At 44.5% G+C, this 19935-nt stretch overlaps 1 protein-coding gene and 1 pseudogene across 1 annotated transcript in view; one reads left to right on the forward strand and one right to left on the reverse strand.

Annotated features, from left to right (window-relative positions):
- SLC6A11 (solute carrier family 6 member 11) overlaps positions 1-19935 on the reverse strand; it is a 127725-nt gene that overhangs the window by 35616 nt on the left and 72174 nt on the right. The gene's annotated exons all lie outside the window — the stretch shown is intronic.
- LOC135268860 (putative UPF0607 protein ENSP00000381418) lies at positions 681-13876 on the forward strand (annotated as a pseudogene).

Here is a 19935-nt window from a genome sequence, read left to right on the forward strand (position 1 = left end):
ATCCAAATGCAGCTGATGAGTTTCATGCTTGGGTATCAAATGCCATGTAGAGAACAGGGCTGGCACTAAATATAAAAAACAGGGAACACTTGCTGACCTCTCAATGTCAAGGCACCATGCATTACTGCCCTTCATGCATTACTGAATATTCACAGTAATAAACCCGGCTGGGCACGGTGGCTCATGCCTGTAATTCCAGCACTTTGGGAGGCCAAGGTGGGTGGATCACCTGAGGTCAGGAGTTCGAGACCAGCCTGGGCAACATGGTAAAATGCTGCCTCTACTAAAAATACAAAAATTAGCCAGGTGTGGTGAAGCACGCCTGTAATCCCAGCTACATGGAAGGCTGAGGCACAAGAATTGCTTGAACTGGGAGGCAGAGGTTGCGGTGAGCTGAGATCATACCACTGCACTCAAGCCTGGGCGAGAGAGCAAGACTCTCTCTTAAAAAATAAAAAATAATAATAAAAAAAAAAAATCAGCAATCCAGCTTGGGCAACAGAGCAAGACTCTGTCTCAAAAAAAAAAAAAAAATTCCACAGCGACCCTATGTGATAGGTGCCATTATTGTGCCCCTTTTATAGTTGAGAAGACTGGGGAGCAGAGAGGTTGAATAATGTGCCCAAGACCACAAAACTGGGAAGTGGCAGATTCACGTCCATGGAGGTCTGCCTCTAAAGATGTATGCTTCATCAGGCCCAGAATTTCTGACTTGGAATCAGGCTCAGAAGGCCTCTGGTGAAACCTCTCACTCAATACAGGACTCTCTTCTGAGTACTTCTGACAGAGTAGTCTCTGCTTGCTTACTACCAGTGACAGGGAGTTCACTACCTCCTGACACAGACACTTTCTTCTTCAGAGGGCTCTGATTACTAGAACATTTCTTAAGATGAGATGAACTCTCTCTTCCTGTGTTCCTCATTCTGGGGTCACCCAGACCGCATCCCTCTCTTCCATGTGGTAGCACTTTAAAGATTCAAAGAAAATACTCGTGCCCACTGGACCCCAGAACTCTTTCCTTTCCAGGCAAAGTATCTGTATTTTCTCCCTCTTCAGAATTTGATTACATGGTACAAGTCATTCTATTGTGGGTCTACTCAACTGTGTTAAGTCATTCAACAAATTGCCTATTAAAATGAAAGCTCATAATGCTGTCTCTGAACCTGAGAAATAAGTGTATTTTTTCTCCTCTAACAATAGGTTCACTGGGTTTAGGGGCTTGGAGCTCTGTGAGGAACAGGGAGAACTCTTTCATGAAGTGCAGGGGCCAGGAGAGGCAGGTAGTGCCAGCAGACCAGAGTGTACTGAGATGGGGTAGGAGAAAATGGAAACATTCGGAAATACAAGAAAAAACTCAAGACATTTTGCCAAGAATGGGAGGTATGAGATAGGCTGGTAATAAAAGTATAAATAGAATCTGGGGAAGGTTCTTGGAAATGGTAGAAGCTTAAAGATACTTAAATGTTGGTAGGAAGGGTCCAGTGGAGAAAAAAGTGTTAAAGGCTTGAGAAGAAGTGGCTTTTTTTTTTTTTTTTTAAGAGAAAGAAAAAGCGGGAGAGAGAACAGGATGCTTGCTCTGTTGCCTGGGCTGGAATGCAATCTAAGAATCGGTATTAAAAACCTCTTTTATGCCGATAATTGTGCTTAACAACGGAGACAGGAAGGAATAAGGGAAGAAAATAACAAACAAACAGCCAACCAATATTTCATTTAAGTCTGTGAAATGCTATGCAAATACTGAAGAGTGATTTACTTCCAATTTTCCAATTATGTGGTCACTTTCAAAATAGGTATAATGTGATATTGAGAAAAATGTATGTTCTGTGGACCTGGGGTGGAGAATTCTATAAATATTCACTAAGTTTACTTATTCCAGGTCTAAGTTCAAATCATAGATGTCCCTATTAATTTTCTATGTCATTGATCCGTCAAATATTAACAATGTGGTGTCAAAATCTCCCGCTATTATTGTGCGGGAGTCCAGGTCTCTTTATAAGTCATTAAGAACTTGTCTTATGTATCTGGGTGCTCCTGTATTGGGTGCATATATATTTATAATCATTAACTCCTGTTGTTGCATTGATCCTTTTACCATTATGTAATGTCCTTCGTTTCTTTTAGTCTTTATTATTATTAAAATCTATTTTGTGAGAGATGAAAGTTACAACTCCTGTTTTGTTTTCTTTTTTTTTTTTCTCTCCATTTAATTGGTGAATCTTCCTCCATCCCTTTGTTTTGAGTCTTTATTTGTCGTTGCTTGTGAAATATCTGGATATAGCGTGCCGATGGGTTTTGACTTTTTATTCAATTTACCTGTCTGTGTCTTTGATTGGGACATTTAATCCATTTAAATTTAGAATTAATATTAATATTTGTGAGTTCAATATTGTCATTTAATGCTAGATGGCTATTTTGCCCATTAGTTGATGTAGATTCTTCATTATAGAGATATTCTTTACGTTTTGGTAAGTTTTTGGGATGACTGATACTGGTTGTTCCTTTCTGTTTGTAGTGCTTCTTTCAGAAGCTCTTGTAAAGCAGGCCTGGTGCTGATGAAATCACTGAGTGCTTGCTTGTTCGTGAAAAATTTTCTTTTTCCTTCACTTATAAAGCTTAGTTTAGCAGGATATGAGATTCTGGGTTGAAAATTCTCTTCTTTGAGGATATTGAATATTCACCCCCACTCTCTTCTAGTTTGTAGGGTTTCTGGTGATAGGTCTGCTGTGAGTCTGATAGGTTTCCCTTTATGGGTAACGTGACCTTTCTCTCTAGCTGCCCTTAGAATTTTCTCCTTTATTTCAACCCTAGTGAATCTAGCAATAATGTGTCTTGGAGTTGCTCTACTTGAGAAATATCTTTTAGGTGTTCTCTGGATTAGCTGGAGTTGAGTATTGTCCCGCCTTACTAGATTAGGAAAGCTTTCCTGAATAATATCCTGAAGAATATTTTCCAATTTGGTTTCATTCTCTTCATGACATTCAGGTATACCTATCAATCGTAAATTAGGTCTTTTCACATAGTCCCATATTTCTTGGAGACTTTGCTCATTCCTTTTTACTCTTTCTTCTCTAATCTTGTCTTCTCGTTTCATTTCATTAAGTTGGTCTTTGACCTCTGATATCCTTTCTTCTGCTTGATCAATTCGACTGTTAAAACTTGTGCATACTTCACGGAGTTCTCATATTGTATTCTTCAGTTCCATTAATTCACTTATATTCCTCTCTAAATTGTCTATTCTCGTTAGGATTTCTTCAAACCTTTTTTCAAGGTTCTTAGTTTCTTTACATTGGGCTAGAACATGTTCTTTTAAGTCACTAAAGTTCCTTATTATCCACTTTCTGAAGCCTAAATCTGCTAATGGAATGCACTCGTTCTCAATCGGGTCTTGTTCTCTTGTTGATGAGGAACTGTGATCACCTGTAGAAGGAGAGGCATTCTGATCCTGGGTATTCTCAGCCTTTTTATGCTGGTTTCTTCCCTTCATTGTGAGTTCATCCATCTGTCATCTTTGTAATTGCCTACTTTCAAATTTGGTCTCTGAGTGGACGTCCAACTTGTTGATTCCCAGCGCCAAAATCTGAGCAACCCACTGCGCTGGCCAAAACAGCGGCATCAAGATTCGTGGTGCTTTTCTGCCTGGGAATCTCCGGTCTGGCTTCCCTCTTGAGTCCCTTCTTCAATCAGGTAAATGGGCGACTCTGCCTTCCCGGAGCTCCAAACATCAATCAGTCCCGTTTACTCTGCACCAAGAACCGCTGTGCAGGGGCACGGGCAAAACCGTGACGCTGGCCACAAGAGTCGCCCTGGAGACCTGTGGGGCTCCTCCGCTGGGAATCTTCTGGTCCGTGTGTAACAAAAATTCGTCTGAAAGTGTGGCGTTCTCTCGTTCTGTGAGCTTTCTCTGGGAGCTACAATCCCGAGCGGCTAGTGATCAGCCATCTTGGATCTCTCTCAGTGGTCGTATTTTTAATTCCTCTGGCTTTGCCTCAGTTTCCCCAATTGCTACCTCAGTGGATTGCCTCTTCTGCTTAGTAAGGCCAGTGAGCCACATGGGTAAGCAAAAAGCAGTGCAGCTGCTGACCCAGGAAATGGGAGGCCAAATCCCAGTGGCAACTCCCAGAGCTACACAGTGCCTGACCAGACACTGGGCCTCTAGTCTATCACACTTGTTAATGTGTGGACAGTGGAGGAGGGCCAGAGTGAGCAAGGCCCTCAGACTTGTGGGCGAGCCGACTCCCCAATCCTGACTGAATCCTATCACTCAGTGGAAAGCGGCCTCTCCCCCTAACATGGTAAATAAATGCTCAATGAGTTAGAAAACAGCAAAGAAAGCTTTCAACCCACAAGCCCCAAAGATATGTCCCCCAGATCAATGATTTTCACTTGCAGGTAATTTGTTTTTGTTTCAATTTGTTCTTTGAGCACATCAACACTGAAAGGGATATCTGCTATTTTTGCCTACTAAGCATCCATCTTTCGTTTTTGGGTGACACCACCTCAATTTTACTTTGGAAAGCTACCTCTTCCCTGCTAAGAGGTAGATTCAGGGCTGGCCACATGACCCAGGCCTGGCCAGTCTAAGTATTTCTCTTGGCTACAGTGACTGGTTCATGGATGAGCATATGATGCAAGCCAAGTCAAGTCAGTGGGACACTTTTTTTGTTTTTGCTGGGGATGTCAAGCTTGTAACTGCTGGGGGCATCACTGGCCATGAAGGAAGAGTCTACCGAGACTAAAGGCCAATACACAGGCAAGCAGAGTCTAGAGCAAAGGCAGATCAATATTAGCACATGACGTGAGTCCCTGGATCAGACCTGAAATCAGACCTATCCTAGAACATTCCACTTCAGAGGTCTATAAATTCCTCTTTTATTTATGTCATGTTTGAATTGAATTCTTCTCACTTCAAATGGAAGCTAATAGCAACATTCAGCTCTTAGAAAAACCCAGAGGGTATGAGCCCAAATCCTCTAATCAATCCTGAATTACTGATGGACCAGCATTCACTGAGTTTATTCACATCTATACTGCACTGCCCATGTCAGACTCTGACAGAATACCACACAACATGGCACTCCATCTCTGACCTCAGGTGAGATTAAAAAAAAAAAAAAAAACATTAAAAAAAAAAAAAGAAATTCATTTGGGACCTGAGAAAACATTTTGTGTGCAAGGTAGAAAACTTTATGGTCACAATAGAACACAATCTGAACCTAAATTAACAGTAGTGTTGAAAAATTCAGGGTGGGATATTATCCAAGAAGGCTTAGCTAGCTGCTCCACTTAACATTACATCATAAATAGTTTCTGTGTTGCTATTGTTTTTAGTAGCATTTCAATGACTGCATCATATTACATTAAATCAATTGACCCTAACTTACCTAACCATCTTGCTGCTTTTTAATGTCTAGTTCTTGGAAAACATGTAATAATTTAATTTACTCTCAGATTGAGGTCATGTTAAAAAAAAAAAGAGAGAGAGAGAGATAAAACATTCACAAAACAAGGTGCCCAGCAGCTAGGAGAGATAAATGGGAGGAAAGAGAAACTTGTGCTAAGGCAATCATAGAAGGCTTCCTGGAGGCGGCACACCTTTCAAGATTGGAGAAGAGAGGAAAGAAGTCATGTTAGGCTTGAAGATTCACGTGAAAGGTATGTTCTCAAATGATTTTTCCATCTTGCTTCCCTACTACTATGGGGAAAAGTCTGTCATTTTTATTCTGATGTTCACCATTAAACCAGCACCTTTACACAATACCCTTAGTCCTCCCCTTTTCTGACACAGTCTGTTGGTTCTCTGCTGTGAGGCATACTGAAATTAGCTATAGCCTCAATTTGTCTTCCCTCTCTACCCACTAGAATCCAATTTGAAGAAATATCTATTTGCTTACACTTTCAAGTCAAGTAACACTTACAAGTCAACCTGTAAACTTATTCTACTTTTCATATATACATTCTCCATTGTCTTCAAATTTTTAATACACCATTTGCATGATCAGAACATACAGCCATCAAATAGCCTTTACTGACTGATGGACTGACTGACTGAGATGGGATCTCGCTATGTTGCCAAGGCTGGAGTGCATGGTGTGATCATGGCTCACTGCAGCCTTGACTCCTGGGTTCAAGTGATCCTTCTGCCTCAGCCTCCTAAGTAGCTTTGACTACAGGTGTGTACCACCACACTAGGCTCCTGATAGTCATTATTCAATGTGAATTCAGTAGGTAACTATGAATTTAATGATCACCCCCAGCCCTTATGTTAATACCTTTCCAGTCAATTTGGTTATCTGTAGCTTGTTCTCCAGTAAATTCCTCTGGAAATGCTCACAGGAAATAATATTTGCTGAATTCTTGCATGTTTAGAATAGTTGATCTGTGACTTTCATACTTGAAAGGGAATTTGGCTGTATATAAAATCCTTGGCTCTCTTTTTCTTTTCCTGAGTGCTAGAATATATTACTTAGTTGTTTCTGGCACAAAGTGCTGCTGTATAAAAGTCTGGTGCCAATATAACTTGCATCCCCTTATAAAGCACTTATTCTTTTGGTCTGGATGTCCAAGTCCAACAGTGACTAATCTGTGTTATTTTCTCAGGCTCATTGCATACTTTTTCAAGATGAAAATTCAAGTCTTCTCTTTTAGGAGAAGAAAAAAGATCCTAAAATTATTGTTGGATTTATTCTCTTCCATTGCTTTGGGTCTCTTCTTTGGAGACTTGTATGTATGTTGGACCCTCTTTGCCCACCTTCAATACCTATCACTTTTTTTTGCATTCTTTAAAAATGTTTTGTTAATTTCTGACTTTATTTTTATATTTTTCCTCCTTTCCATCCTCTGTTTACCTTATCATATTATCCATGGTCTGTGTTCACTTTTATTCCTTCATTTTAGTTATTTTTCTGAAATAGTTTTTATTTTGTAAGTTGTCCTTCCTGTCAGCTCTCTTTTTAAATAGTCTTTTTGTCTAACAATTTTGTATATGCTATTTGCCCCATAGTATCCATTGGTTTATTAATTTCCTTTAGCTTGTTTTGAAATATTAAGTTTCAGTGTTCTGCTGTTTTGTGGGTCTGTCTTTGTGCAATACCTTGGGACACATTTTTCCATAATTATTTTCCTTACAACAGCTTTGCATAAGATTTTTATTTTTATTTTTAATAACCATCCTCTTCTGTTGCTCATGTGTAGGTGAGATAGATTTACCTGTACTCTAAGGAGAGGATTTTCTTGTGTAGAGGAATGAGAGTGGTCCAGGATAGATTTTCCCAGACTTACAGTCTAAACTTTCCTTCTGTTGTTGCCAAAAACTCTTGAAAACTATGGCCATTCAGATAGTACTTTCTGAAATTATTGTTCCTATTCTTTTCTCCCACTCCTATCTAAAATTTCTTCTTTCATTTTCTCTAGTGTTTCTGTCCTGCTCAATTTGGATTCTGTTTCCCATAATTTCTCCTTAATGACAACGAAGCTCAAGCTAGTTAGTTCCTGTGTTCACAAGGCCAGACCTCTGCTCAAGCTTGCTGCAGTCCTCCCCCACTTACCTAGGGCTTAGAGACTGCATAGACCCCCTCCTCATTTGAGGTGACGTTCTCAGACAGGCCCACCAAACTTCTACCCAAAAGAGAGTCCTCTTCCAGCACATGTTAGAGCTTTCTGGGTTTCCTGGTGCTGGATCTTCAGAATTCCCTTTGCCTTCATGTTCATCTTCAACTTATATCACAGAACTGTTACCATACAGATGTTATTGCTGTTGGCATCTGGCCCCATCTATTCACATTTTGTGGTTCATGGTGTCACGTAGTTGTGCTGAAGGTGCTGTCCATAGGGTTTTTGTTTTACTACCCTTGTTTCTCTGTTTGGGTGGGAAGATTCTAGGAAGTTAAAACTTTTTTTTTTTTTTTTTGGCTGTTGCCACCTTATCTCATTGATTCTCAAGAAATCTTCAGAGGGCAGGCTAGGCAAGATTGATCTTGGCTGGAGGTGAGAGACGAATACCCAGATCTGAGCAATATGGTGGGTGGGGGTGCAACACTAGAGGATGATTCAGGTATTTTTAAGGGTAGTTGAAGGCATAAAGTAGGAAATGGGTATTTATTTGGAGAAGGGAAGTTTGAGACATCAAGTGAGATGTTCAAGAAACACATGGAAAGTCTAGGGCTACATACAGATGTCTGGGCTAGAGACATAGATTTGAACGTCATCAGGATTTTAGCAGTAACTTAACATCTCCCTGACTCCAGATCTAAAATTTTCTTCCCTGGCCTCTTCTATTTTTCACATTTGAAAAACCAGTGTTGAGATCAGCTTTTCTGCTGAGACACATGCTCATTTGGGCATAGCAGAATGTACAGGATTAGATTTCTTGAAAACATCCCGTGAAGAACCATGGGATGTCTTCACATGGCATCTGCATCATTAGACTCCTTTACAGAAAGCATAACTAATATATGTTTGTGTTTTTACACAGATGCCTGTGGTTCTGAAAATGCAACATGGCTGCAATTGTCGTCCCTTCCTCTCAATCTAGAAAGGAACAAATTAACTCATCAGTGAAGTGCTGTATTTGTTAAGATAATTACTGCTAGATTATGCTGGATTAAACAATAAACCCCAAAATTTCAGTAGTTTAGCACAATAAAAATTTATTTCTCACCCACACAAAGCTTAAAGCATAGCCCCTGTGAAGGGGCTCTCTTGCACCCAATGATTTGTGATATTAAGCATTTTTCCTTTATGGCATTGCTGCCTCTCAACACAAGCTTCCACCACAGCCTCTGAGGCAGAGAAACTGTAGGTTTGCTTGGGAAGGTTTTAAGGGTTAGGCCTGACACCCCCAAATACATATCACTGGCCACACCCAAATGACTTGGTCACAGTCTAAAGACAAGGAAGTCTGGGGAATGTAGTCTTCTCATTTACTCAGGAAGAGAAAAAATAAATGATGGGTGAACACAGCATTATCTCTGCCAAGGCATTATGCCAAATCTATTTCACCTACAGCTACTTTCTTCAACTAAGAATTCTACAAGCATAGACAAACAAAATCATGGTGGGCATTAGAATGATTTGACAAAAGGGGAAAAGAAAGTCTAGTAAAATAAGTTAACAGAACATTCATGAACCAACCCTTCCAACTGTTTGGTAATGCCTTAAGAAGTGAAAAACTTGAGTTAACATTTGCTGAAACCTACTGCGTACTACAGGCTCTTATGTACACAATATCAATTTGCATAATGATCTTACTAGGTAAGTATTATCGTCTCCATTTTTTCAGAAGTGGAAACAGGCTCCTGAAAAGTCAAACAGCTTATAAGGGAGAGAGTCGGGTTTGAATCCAGGGCATTCTGGCTCTACACTTTACAGAGAAAAGCTAGGACCTCCTGGTCTACTGAGTAGGCCTGAAGTCTCAGCTGGGATTTGAATTGCTCTGCAGCTGTCAAGTCAAACAGAACAAAGGCAACCCACCTCAATGAAAGGAAGACCAGGCAACTGAGCCCTACTGACCAGCATCTCCCAGAACACAACAAAGGGAGCAGCTCAGCAGAGAAAGGGCTTCCTATTTCTCAACACAATTTGGAGGGAAAACAGTCTCAACAAAACAAACCCTAAGGAAGCTGGGTCAGTAGCTGAGAAAGGGATCACTCCCCATGTTCTGTAGCAATGAATGGGGGGCGTTCTGGCAGCACAGCTGTGGGCGGTCCACATTCAGAGGTTTGGAGGACAGATTTGCATGGGAACAGGGGAGTGGGGCCCCTTTAGAAGAGAGGTGGTCCCGCCTCCAGCTCTGGGGCAACCTCACCTCTTTCAAGGCAACTGGTTCCAATGAGCCCTGGTGCACAGTAGGTACAGAGAGCAGTGAATTAGGGTGTAGCCCACCTTCCCAGCTAGGGCCAGAGGGCTGCACAGAGTAGTTCCTCAATGACATTTGCAGGGAGAAGCAAGAAAGGATGGCTGGGCAAGGACAAGTGTTCCCCATCCACACTTTCGCTACAGCCATCATGACGGATACTCAGCATATGCTGTCCCAGTCCACACGGACAGCACTTTACAGTTTACAAGACTGTATGTCTTATGTCTTGTGTGTCCCACACACTGCCCTGAAGTGAGCATCATCATCCCCAGGTTAGACACAGGTGGGTTGCTAAAAACACATTCACCCTCTCCCCACATTCCTACCTTGATCATGCTAATAGAATGTCTAACTTCTTAGATGTTTGGGGAAGAAAGCTTCACGTCTTTTTCCTACCTCTTGGAGAGAAGTGACTTATCCAATTGAGGAGACTGGGGTCATCATGCATATGTGGTCAGCATGTCTCTCTCTCACACACAGAAGATGAAATAACATTTGTGAAACAAACCTTTAGCACCATCCTAGCTCTTGGAGAGCACTGAGAAATACTCTGGAGAGTATTTGGAAACCTAGCCAGAAGCCCTCATGAGCAGCAGTGCTTAGTCAACATTCATTCCCTCCCAGGATATTTCAGTATTCAAGGAATCAAGCCTCTTCCCTTTACCCCCCAACATAAACATGCAGTTAGTGCCTACCATATGCCAGGTACAAGTCCCAGGAACAGAGGCTGAAGCTGTCACTGAATGTCCCAGAGCTCCTACCCTCAAGGAGCTTACACTTTAGTGGGAGAGACAGACAGCAAGCAAAAGCAGCTAAGCTCTCATACAACATCTGGCAGAGAGGAGCGACTACTGGGGAGGGGTATGGGAGATGAGTTCAGTGTAGTAGTGAGTTCAGTGGCAGTAGGAGCCAGGGTCCCATCTACCCATGAAGGTGCAGATGCTGCTCTGGGATTTTCTACAGCATCTATGGCAGCACAGGTTACAGAAAAGAACTCCCCTAGAAATGTGCTTTCAGATCTGCAAAGAGAGCCACCAGTCAGAGCAGAAGGACATGCTTCTGCTTGTCACCAAAGACAGCATCGGCAGGCAGAGCAACTAAATCCATCTTTGTGTCCTGGAATTGGCTGGTGTTTGTTGCAGTAATGCCTTGAGGTCTTTGACAAATCAGCATTAACCATCCTGCCACAAAATCACCAGCAGGAGGAGGTGTATGATGATAGTCATGCTGATGATCACAATGACACCAACTAACCTTTATTAGCGCCTATGACATACCAGATGCAAAGCACTCTACAGGTATTAAACTCACCTCGTCCATACTGGTGGGTGCCATTATTATTTATTATTCCCTTTTTATAGATGAAAAAACTAAAACCCAGGGAGAAGAAGTCACTTGTCCATTAACTTTAGAGAAATGTACACACTCAGTATGAGGAGTCACTTTGGGCTTACGAATAAATGAACCTTCTAATTGCCCTGGGAACCTGGCCTGCCTTAGGAGAAGGCACTGAAGCACCAAGCAAAAGGGGACGAAGTTAAACAAGAGAGCTCTCTAGCCAGGCTCCATGTTTTGAGCCTTGCAGGGGCTTAATAAAAAGGGCAAAAACTCTGGGGTCAGCAGACCCAGCTTGGAGCCCTGCTCTTCTGCTTACAGCTATGCAACCCTGGGCAAATTACTTCACCTCTCTGAACCTCAACATCCTTGCCTGTGAAAGAAAGACATAATGAATGTAAAGTGTGCAGTGGAGTACCTGGTACCATCCTTTTAATCTGGTTTCTTTTGGTGGCTGACCATTCTCAACTATAATATGCAAACAAGCTCCCAGGTCCTTTCCAACAATCCCAGCATCCCTTCCCTTCAGGTGAACTAATCAGATTTCTGAGAAGCATCAAATGCTGAACTGCCCATCACTAAAGCAGATACACCAGACTCTTAGGGCTACCAGCTTGGGTCCAACAGGGATGGGTGGGAAGAACAAATACTTCATCCTTCCGAGGCTCTTTGCCGCCCCAGTGCCTGGCCAAGAAGATGCATGAAAACTGCCAGACCCAACAACGCATGGGATATTGGGCTCACTGGGTGCCATCCAGCACCTGGGCCAGGCACCAGGTGGGAAGGGCTCTGGCAGATCGGCCCCGCGTGTCGCACAGCCCCACAGCGGGGCCCATCCAGGGTCACACACCTGCCCCCAGGAGCAGGACATCCCTGGGGCTAGAGTCCAGCTGGATGGGTAGGGAGCCTCGCCCTGTGCCCTTTGACTCCACTTGTAGGTGCCCTTGCTGGGCTCCTGTGCACTGCCCCACACCCTGCTCTGTCACCAGCCCCATTGAGATGTCATAAGAGCCCAGCTGCCCAGTGCCCCACCCGGCCACAGACTAGTGGGTGACTCAGGACTATCCTCTCCATTTCTGACCATCATATTGGTCTGTGCACAACTTGCCCAATAATATGGGAAATCTCCTAAGCAAATTTCGTTCCTGGTTCCACCGCAGGCCCCAGCAGTGGTGGCAACCACAATGGTCTCCTCTTGTCCATGCGGACTCTTTGGCTGGCCGGGTTCATCCCACAGTTCCTGCGCGTACGCCTGCCCTGGGAGCCCTACACTCTCATCAATTCTTCTTGACCCCTCAGCGAGGTCTTGGGCCTCATATTCCAGTCAGCTGGAAGATCCTGAACTCGAGCGCCCAACTGCAGGACCTGCCTCCCCTGGTCTGGAGGCCCCCCTCAAGGAAGAAACCTGTGGTGTCTGCACACAACTTCGCAGGCAGAAGCACAGTGAGGATCCCTCGTCTAAAACTTGTTTCCCCTTCAACTGCCATCACTACAAGTGCCAGCCCTGATCCTGAAGACAGAGGTGAGGGCAGAAGAAGAGCCGGAAGAACCAATGGAGGTGGACGATCAGGTAGAGACCCAGGGGCAGGAGGAGGAGAAAGGGGGCCCCTGTAGCAGTGGGGGAGCAGCATCTATCTTGAGGCCCCTGGAGACTCAGGGAAACCTCGCTTCCATTGACTGCAGTCCCAGGGCCTTAAAGGGAAATGTCCATAGCAGGAGCCTGACAGAAATGAACAGGACTGACAAGGCCCAGGTGCCTGTGAGTTTCCACTCCAAGGGCCATGGAGTGCCCAGTGCACACAGCCCTGCGGGAGGCGTCCCTCCCTTTGGGAAGCCTGACCCAGTGTGGGGATCACTCCAGCATAGAGACCCCTAAGTGTCTCCACCATAATGGATTTTGAGCCCAGACACGTTTCTCCCCCTTGGAAGCAGTCGAGCTGAGGGAAAGAAGGAACTGAAAGGAGTTTGATATTGCAAAAGTCTATTTCTGGTTCACTGACCTAATATTATGGCTGGGTGAAGGCTGTGTGGTTTTATTAGACATTGTGTTTCTTGAAGTTTTTGTACTGGGCTAGTTTTATCACTTTGTTTACCAAGTATTCACTGAAGCTTGTGATTATTCGCATGCCATTTGAAATTGTTGTCCTCAAGATTTATCGCTTGCTTTGACAATTGTAAAATGTTATCTTATTCCTATAAGTAGAAAAGGTCATCTGTTTGTTTTATGATTTTTTGGATCAATCTTTATGTACTAGTTTTATCTTGATCCCTAGGCTTGCAATATTCTGTTCCCCTTTGTTGTAATGATTTGACGTCAGCCATTGCGGGCTGAAAAGTATATAATGAGACCCTGTGCACGAAATAAACTGCTGACTGGGGCATTGCCTTGTCAGTCCTCCAGACTCCATCTTTCTGTCATTCTTCTCTTCCGCGCACTTTCTCTTCCAGGTATTGGAACCCTCTTCCAAGTCAAGAGACCCCAACAACCCAGCTCTACCAGTGCTCCCCGGCCCAGTTCCCGGCTGCTCCCATTGGCCAGACAAGGCAGCCTCTCAGGTGCTGGGGAAAGACCACCTCCACAGCTCCTCAGACTCGCTGATGGAGTGGGAGGACACCCAGCGCAAGGATCCTGCAGCTCCTGCAGTAAGCAGCTGTTCCCCACACACAGCTGCCAAGCACAGTCTCTGACTGGTCCCTCCCTAGCAATGGAGGTGGGGGAGAGATGAGGGGCCCCCACCCACTAAACGTCCCTGCCTATCCCTGGAAGGATTCAGAGACACCACAGGCAGACATAGAAGACCAACATCCAGGAGACTGAAAAAGTGACATGGGAGAATAAACAAGATGTGATAAACTGCAGTGCCAGCCAGCCTGCCCCGATGTCTCCCCACCCTGCCCCAGGCCACCTACATGTCACAGATCCCAGCTCCTCAGTAGAAAACTGGGAAATGACAACCTTTTTATATATAGTATTCTGCAGCCATTAAAAGTGATGTTTCTGAAAAGCTTCTAATAAAACTGAAAAATACTTATGTGATAATCTTTGGGATCCAAGAAGCCAGAACAGAGCTTGGTGGCCCTCCTGGAGCTTCTAACACACAGCCTTTTCTTTCTTCAACATTTTCTTACAAACAGACAGCTACACACACAGAGAGATACACACATACAGACACACACAACTTTTGTAAGCAGAGCCTTGGTTTGAGGTAAAAACATAACTTATATGGCCTGGCAGAAAATGGCTGAATTAGGCGCTTTCTTTTTGCCTTTTATATCAGTAAGGATTCTCAAAAGATTAAAAGTAGGTTAGGAGAATAATAAAACAGCTGTGTTTCCAGTGTGTACCTGACAACAGCTTTTGTAGAAGTGAATGATTACATGAAAATCACTTCCTTCCCACCTCTTTCTCAGCCTCCTCTGGGTTGCTAGGCACCCTCGCTCCTTCTTTCCGCTAATGCCACATACAGAAGCTGATGAATACAGTATGGCCATTATGAGGAAAGGGGAGTCTGGGAGAGAGATTCAAATGCTCCCTCCCTGGTGGATTCCATGGGGGGAGAGGGCTTTGGTGGAGATGACTTTGGAGATATTTAAATGCTAATGTGCTGGGCAGGCGGGCAGGGCCAGTGGGAACAGTGGTGGGAAGGGGCTGAGGCTCTTGGCCTGGAAGCCCAACTGGAAATATGTTCTGCAGCCTCTAGCTCTGGTGCCAAGCCCTTCCCTGGGCAGCTGGCTCTGGGGCCAACCAGGGCCCTGCCAGTAAAGTGTCACTGGGCTGAAGGGTTGCACTGCGGGTGGTGAGGAGCCGTTCAGTTCTGTGCAGGGGGAGTTTGGGTGTGTAGGCTGACCCCAGTGGCCCCTTTGTGTGGAGCAGGGAATAAGGGTCACTGTGGCTGGGCTTTTGCCCAGGAGGCTGGGCAGCCATGGCCAGGCATGGAGAGTGCAGAGGGCAGACAAGCAGTTGGCCTCTCCCTAATCCATCACATCAGTTGCTTGAGCCCCATTTTACCAAAGTGCTGAATGTGGGAGACTCAGAGAAGGATGAACCCGAGCAAGGCCTGAAGATGGCAATTCTCAGCCCCAAGCTCTTCTCGGGATCTCCATGCAGACTCAGGGAAAGACAGTTTAGGCCAAGCTCTTCCTTGAGGAGTGTTCCTCAAGGGGGAGGCTCTTGGAATTTTGGACAATTCATTGTGCAGGACTGGCCCACTCCCTGTGGGATGTCTACCTACCAGCTCCCACTGTCTAAATGCTAGAGGTCTCCCAGTCATTTTGGCAGCCAAAACTATGTCCCACCTCTTCCTAAATGACCCTGGGCCAGTGGTCCTACCTAGTCTGCGCTAGGAACCACTGAGGCAGGGGGAGTTGAAGCGGCAATGACGGTGGGGCTGTAGAACCCACATCCCATGGGCGGCACTGGGCCAGGGGCTCTGGGGCAAGCTAGACTTCAGCTCCCAAACCCAGCCTGATCATGCAGGTTCTTTTGTGTCAGTTGAGCAAGCAGTTAGGATGAAGCCTCATCATCTCCCCCCAGAACCACATTTCTTTGCTAATAACCATGGAACTTGTTCAAAGTCAGGAAATAAAACAGCTAGTTGGGGTGATCCATGTCCTGGAGGAGCCAAATGGGAGCTAAACTTCAAGTGATAGAAAAGATGTCCTTGGGAGGAGAATGGAAAAGGAAACAGCCTCAGTGGTAAAGGTAGCCACCTCTGTATCTGGCTGCAGATAGAGAAATACTGTGATCATATCGTGGCATTCGTTGTTTATTGTCTGTCTCCCCCAACTAGAATGGAAGCTTCTTGAGAGCAGGATGCTCTGTTCTCACTGCTGAATCCCCAACCCTTCATGCTTGCTGGCATATGATAAGCACTCAAGAAATGTCTGTAGGGTGCCCACAGCTGCTTAGGGTCTCCAGCACGTAGAAAGGGAGTGCTCAAAGCTCACACTGAGTGGAGACAGGCACAGTCAACAGTGGAAGCACCTCCTCCCTGGCTGAGAGCTCCAGTCCTGGATGAGCTCCATGGCTAGAAGGATCCAAGCAGAGTCACGGATGCAGAGAGGAAATTTCTGCATGGATATGGTTTGGCTGTGTCCCCACCCAAATCTCATCTTGAATTTTACTCCTGTAACTCCCATGTGATGTGGGAGGGACCAGTGGGAGATAATTTAGTCATGGGGCAGTTTCCCCCATACTGTTTTCATGGTAGTGAATAAGTCTCATAAGATCTGATGGTTTGATAAGGGGAAACCTGTTTTTCTTGGCTCTCATTCTCTCTTGCTGCTGCCATGTGAGATGTGCCTTTCACCTTCTGCCAGACCCAACAGCACATGGGATATTGGGCTTTGGGATCCAAGAAGCCAGAACAGAGCTTGGTGGCCCTCCTGGAGCTTCCAACCCACAGCCGTGATTGTGAGGCTTCCCTAGCCATGTGAAACTGTAAGTCCAATAAACCTCTTTCTTTTGTAAATTGCCCAGTCTCAGGTATGTCTTTATCAGCAACACGAAAACGGACTATACAGTAAATTGGTACTGGAAGTGGGGCACTGCTGAAAAGATACCCAAAAATGTGGAAGTGACTTTGGAACTGGGTAACAGGCAGAGGTTGGAACAGTTTGGAGGGCTCAGAAGAAGACAGAAAAATGGAGGAAAGTGTGGAACTCCCTCAAGACTTGTTGAATGGCTTTGACAAAATGCTGATAATGACATGAACAATGAAATCGAGGCAGAGCAGTCTCAGATGGAGATGAGAAACTTGTTGGGAGCTGAAGCAAAAGCGACTCCTGTGTTTTAGCAAAGAGACTGGTGACATTTTGCCACTGTCCTAGATATTTGTGGAACTTTGAACTTGAGAGAGATGATTTAGGGTATCTGGAGGAAGAAATTTCCAAGCAGCAAAACTTTCAAGAGATGACTTGGGTGCTGTGAAAGGCATTCAGTTCCACATTCACAGGCATTCCTGTGAAAGGAGGCAGAATATAAAAGTTTGGAAAATTTGCAGCCTAGCAATGTGATAGGAAAAAACCCATTTTCTTAGGAGAAATTCAAGCCCACTGCAAAAATTTGCATAAGTAACAAGGAGCCTAATGTTAATCCCCTAGACAATGTGGAACATGTCTCCAGGGCATGTCATAGGTCTTCACAGCAGCCCCTCCCAACACAGGCCCAGAGGCCTAGGAGAAAATAGTGTTGTGGGCAGGGCCCAGAGTTCCCTGTACTGTGTGCAGCCTGGGGACTTGGGAGGGGCCGGGGCAGAATGATATGGTTTGGCTGTATCTCCACCCAGATCTCATCTTGAATTGTATTCCCATAATTCCCATGTGTTATGGAGGGACCTGGTGGGAGATAATTAAATTGTGGGGGCAGTTTCCCCCATACTGTTCTCATGGTAGTGAATAAATCTCACGAGATCTGATGGTTTGATAAGGGGAAATCCATTTCACTTGGCTCTCATTCTCTCTTGCCACCACCATATGAGATATGCCTTTCACCTTCTGCCATGACTGTGAGGCCTCCCCAGCCACGTGGGAATAAGTCCAATAAACCTCTTTCTTTGTAAATTGTCCAGTCTCGGGTATGTCTTTATCAGCAATGTGAAATGGACTAATACATGTATTGCATTGGAAGTTAGGGCAAAAGGTGTTTGGGGCTTTCTGCTGCTAGGAAGCCTAATGGTTAGTGGGTCTATGCACTTCAACATTTCCTGAGCACCATGAATAGGACATGGAGACTATAGAGAGAATGAAGCTTCCCATCCCATGCTCAGGGCCTTGCAATCTAGAAAGCATATGAGGAAAAAGAAAGTCGAGCAGCAAGTACCTTGTTTGTGTCTCACAAAATCAGACAGATCTGGTTGAGTTCCAGCTCTGCTGGGCCACCTTGAGAAGGTCACTTCTTTGAGCCTCAGTTTCTTTGTGGGTACAATGGGGAAAATCATCATTCCAAGCTGCCAGAGTTGTTCTGAAGACAAAATGAGACTAGGTCTGTAGAGTGTGCACAGAGTACCTGGCTCACAGTAAATGCTAAGTGGCCAGAGAGGGATTATCCCTTTGGGCCTGAAAAAGCATATGTGAAGGGTGTGTGGGGCTGACTAGGCAGGTCCCACTTGGGGTAACAGAAGAAAAGCCAGCTTTTCTAGCCCGGCAGGGAGCTGGCTGCAAAGGCCTTAACTGTCTCCTTCCCACCCTGGTATGGATGTCCTACAAAGAGCAGGAGTCCAGGCCCACTCGTTCTGTCCCTGAAATGCTACAACAGCTGGACCTGCCCAGTTTTCTCTGCAGGGTCAACACCTCCTCTGCCAGGCCCAGTAGACAGACTTCAAGGAACTGGGCCTCAGGGCCTGTTGGTCTCTCTGCAGCCATTCACCCTGGACAGCATTAGGAGTGAGAAAGGAAGAGACATCCTCTCAGCAAGGGCCTTTGAGAAGCCACACAAGCTGCCCATATGAGCATCACCTGCACATACAAAGACGACCCTTGCTCCTAAAAAAAGTTTACATAGGTAAATGTGTGCCATGGTGGTTTGCTGCACCTACCAATCCATCACCTAGGTAGTAAGCCCCACATTCATTAGCTATTTATCCTGATGCTCTCCCTCCCCCATCCCCTAAACAGGCCCCAGTGTGTGTTGTTCCCCTCCCTGTGTCCATGTGTTCTCATTGTTCAGCTCCCACTTATAAGTGAGAATAGGTGGTATTTGGTTTTCTGTCCCTGTATTAGTTTGCTGAGGATGATGGCTTCCAGCTCCAACCATGTCCCTGCAAAGGACATGATCTTAGTCCTTTTTACGACTGCATAGTATTCCATGGCGTATATGTCCTGCACATGTATCCTGGAACTTAAATAAAATTAGAAAAAAAAAATACCACGTTCCCAAGAGTCATTAGTCCAAACTTTACGTTGTCTTCATATTTCTATAAAAAGTAGTATTACCGACTCTCTTTTTTTAATCAATAAAACATAGACACTCTCTCAAATAAAAAAAATTAAGTTATAGAAAAGGTGAGTGGATTCTCTTGCATTATCTCCGCAATAGAAAACCATCCCTTGGAATCCTCACAGGCCTCGGTTTCTTTACTGGGCACTTCCAGGCTGTTTATCTCCCTCAATTCTCACACCACCACCACAGGCAGGTACTATTAGCAACTCCATTTCACAGAGGAAGAAGACAAGGCCCTGGTAGACCACTCAGCTGATACCTGAAGACTCAACCCAACATCTGTCTGATCCCAAAGCCCTCACTTTTTAAAAAAATATGCTCCAAATTATTTTACTTTAAATTTTTAATCGACAAAAATTCTATATATTTGTGGTTTAGACATGATATTTTGAAATTCATAAACACTATGGAAGGGCTAAATCAAGCTAATTAACATATGCAGTACCTTGCTTACTTTTTTTGTGGTGAGAACACTTAAAATTATTCTTTTAGTGATTTTCCAGTATACATGACTATATTGCTGTTACTGCCTATGTCACCATGCTGTACGATAGATCTCCTGAACTCATTCCACCTGCTGCATTGACATTTTATATTCTTTGACCCAATCTCTCCAACCCTGGCCGTCCAACCCCTGGGAACCACCATTCTACTCTCTGCTTCTGTGAGTTTGAATTTTCTAGATTCTACATACAGAGTAAGTGAGATCACATGGTGTTTATCTTTTTGTGCCCAGTTGCAGCTCACTTTCATCTTCTCAGTAGACTGCCATCATATTCACCAAGAGAAGAGGCCAGCGTGAATAAGC

Source organism: Aotus nancymaae, unplaced genomic scaffold (assembly GCF_030222135.1).
Source record: "Aotus nancymaae isolate 86718 unplaced genomic scaffold, 86718_ANA_hifiasm-v0.15.2.pri h1tg000046l, whole genome shotgun sequence".
Taxonomy (NCBI): Eukaryota; Metazoa; Chordata; class Mammalia; order Primates; family Aotidae; genus Aotus; species Aotus nancymaae.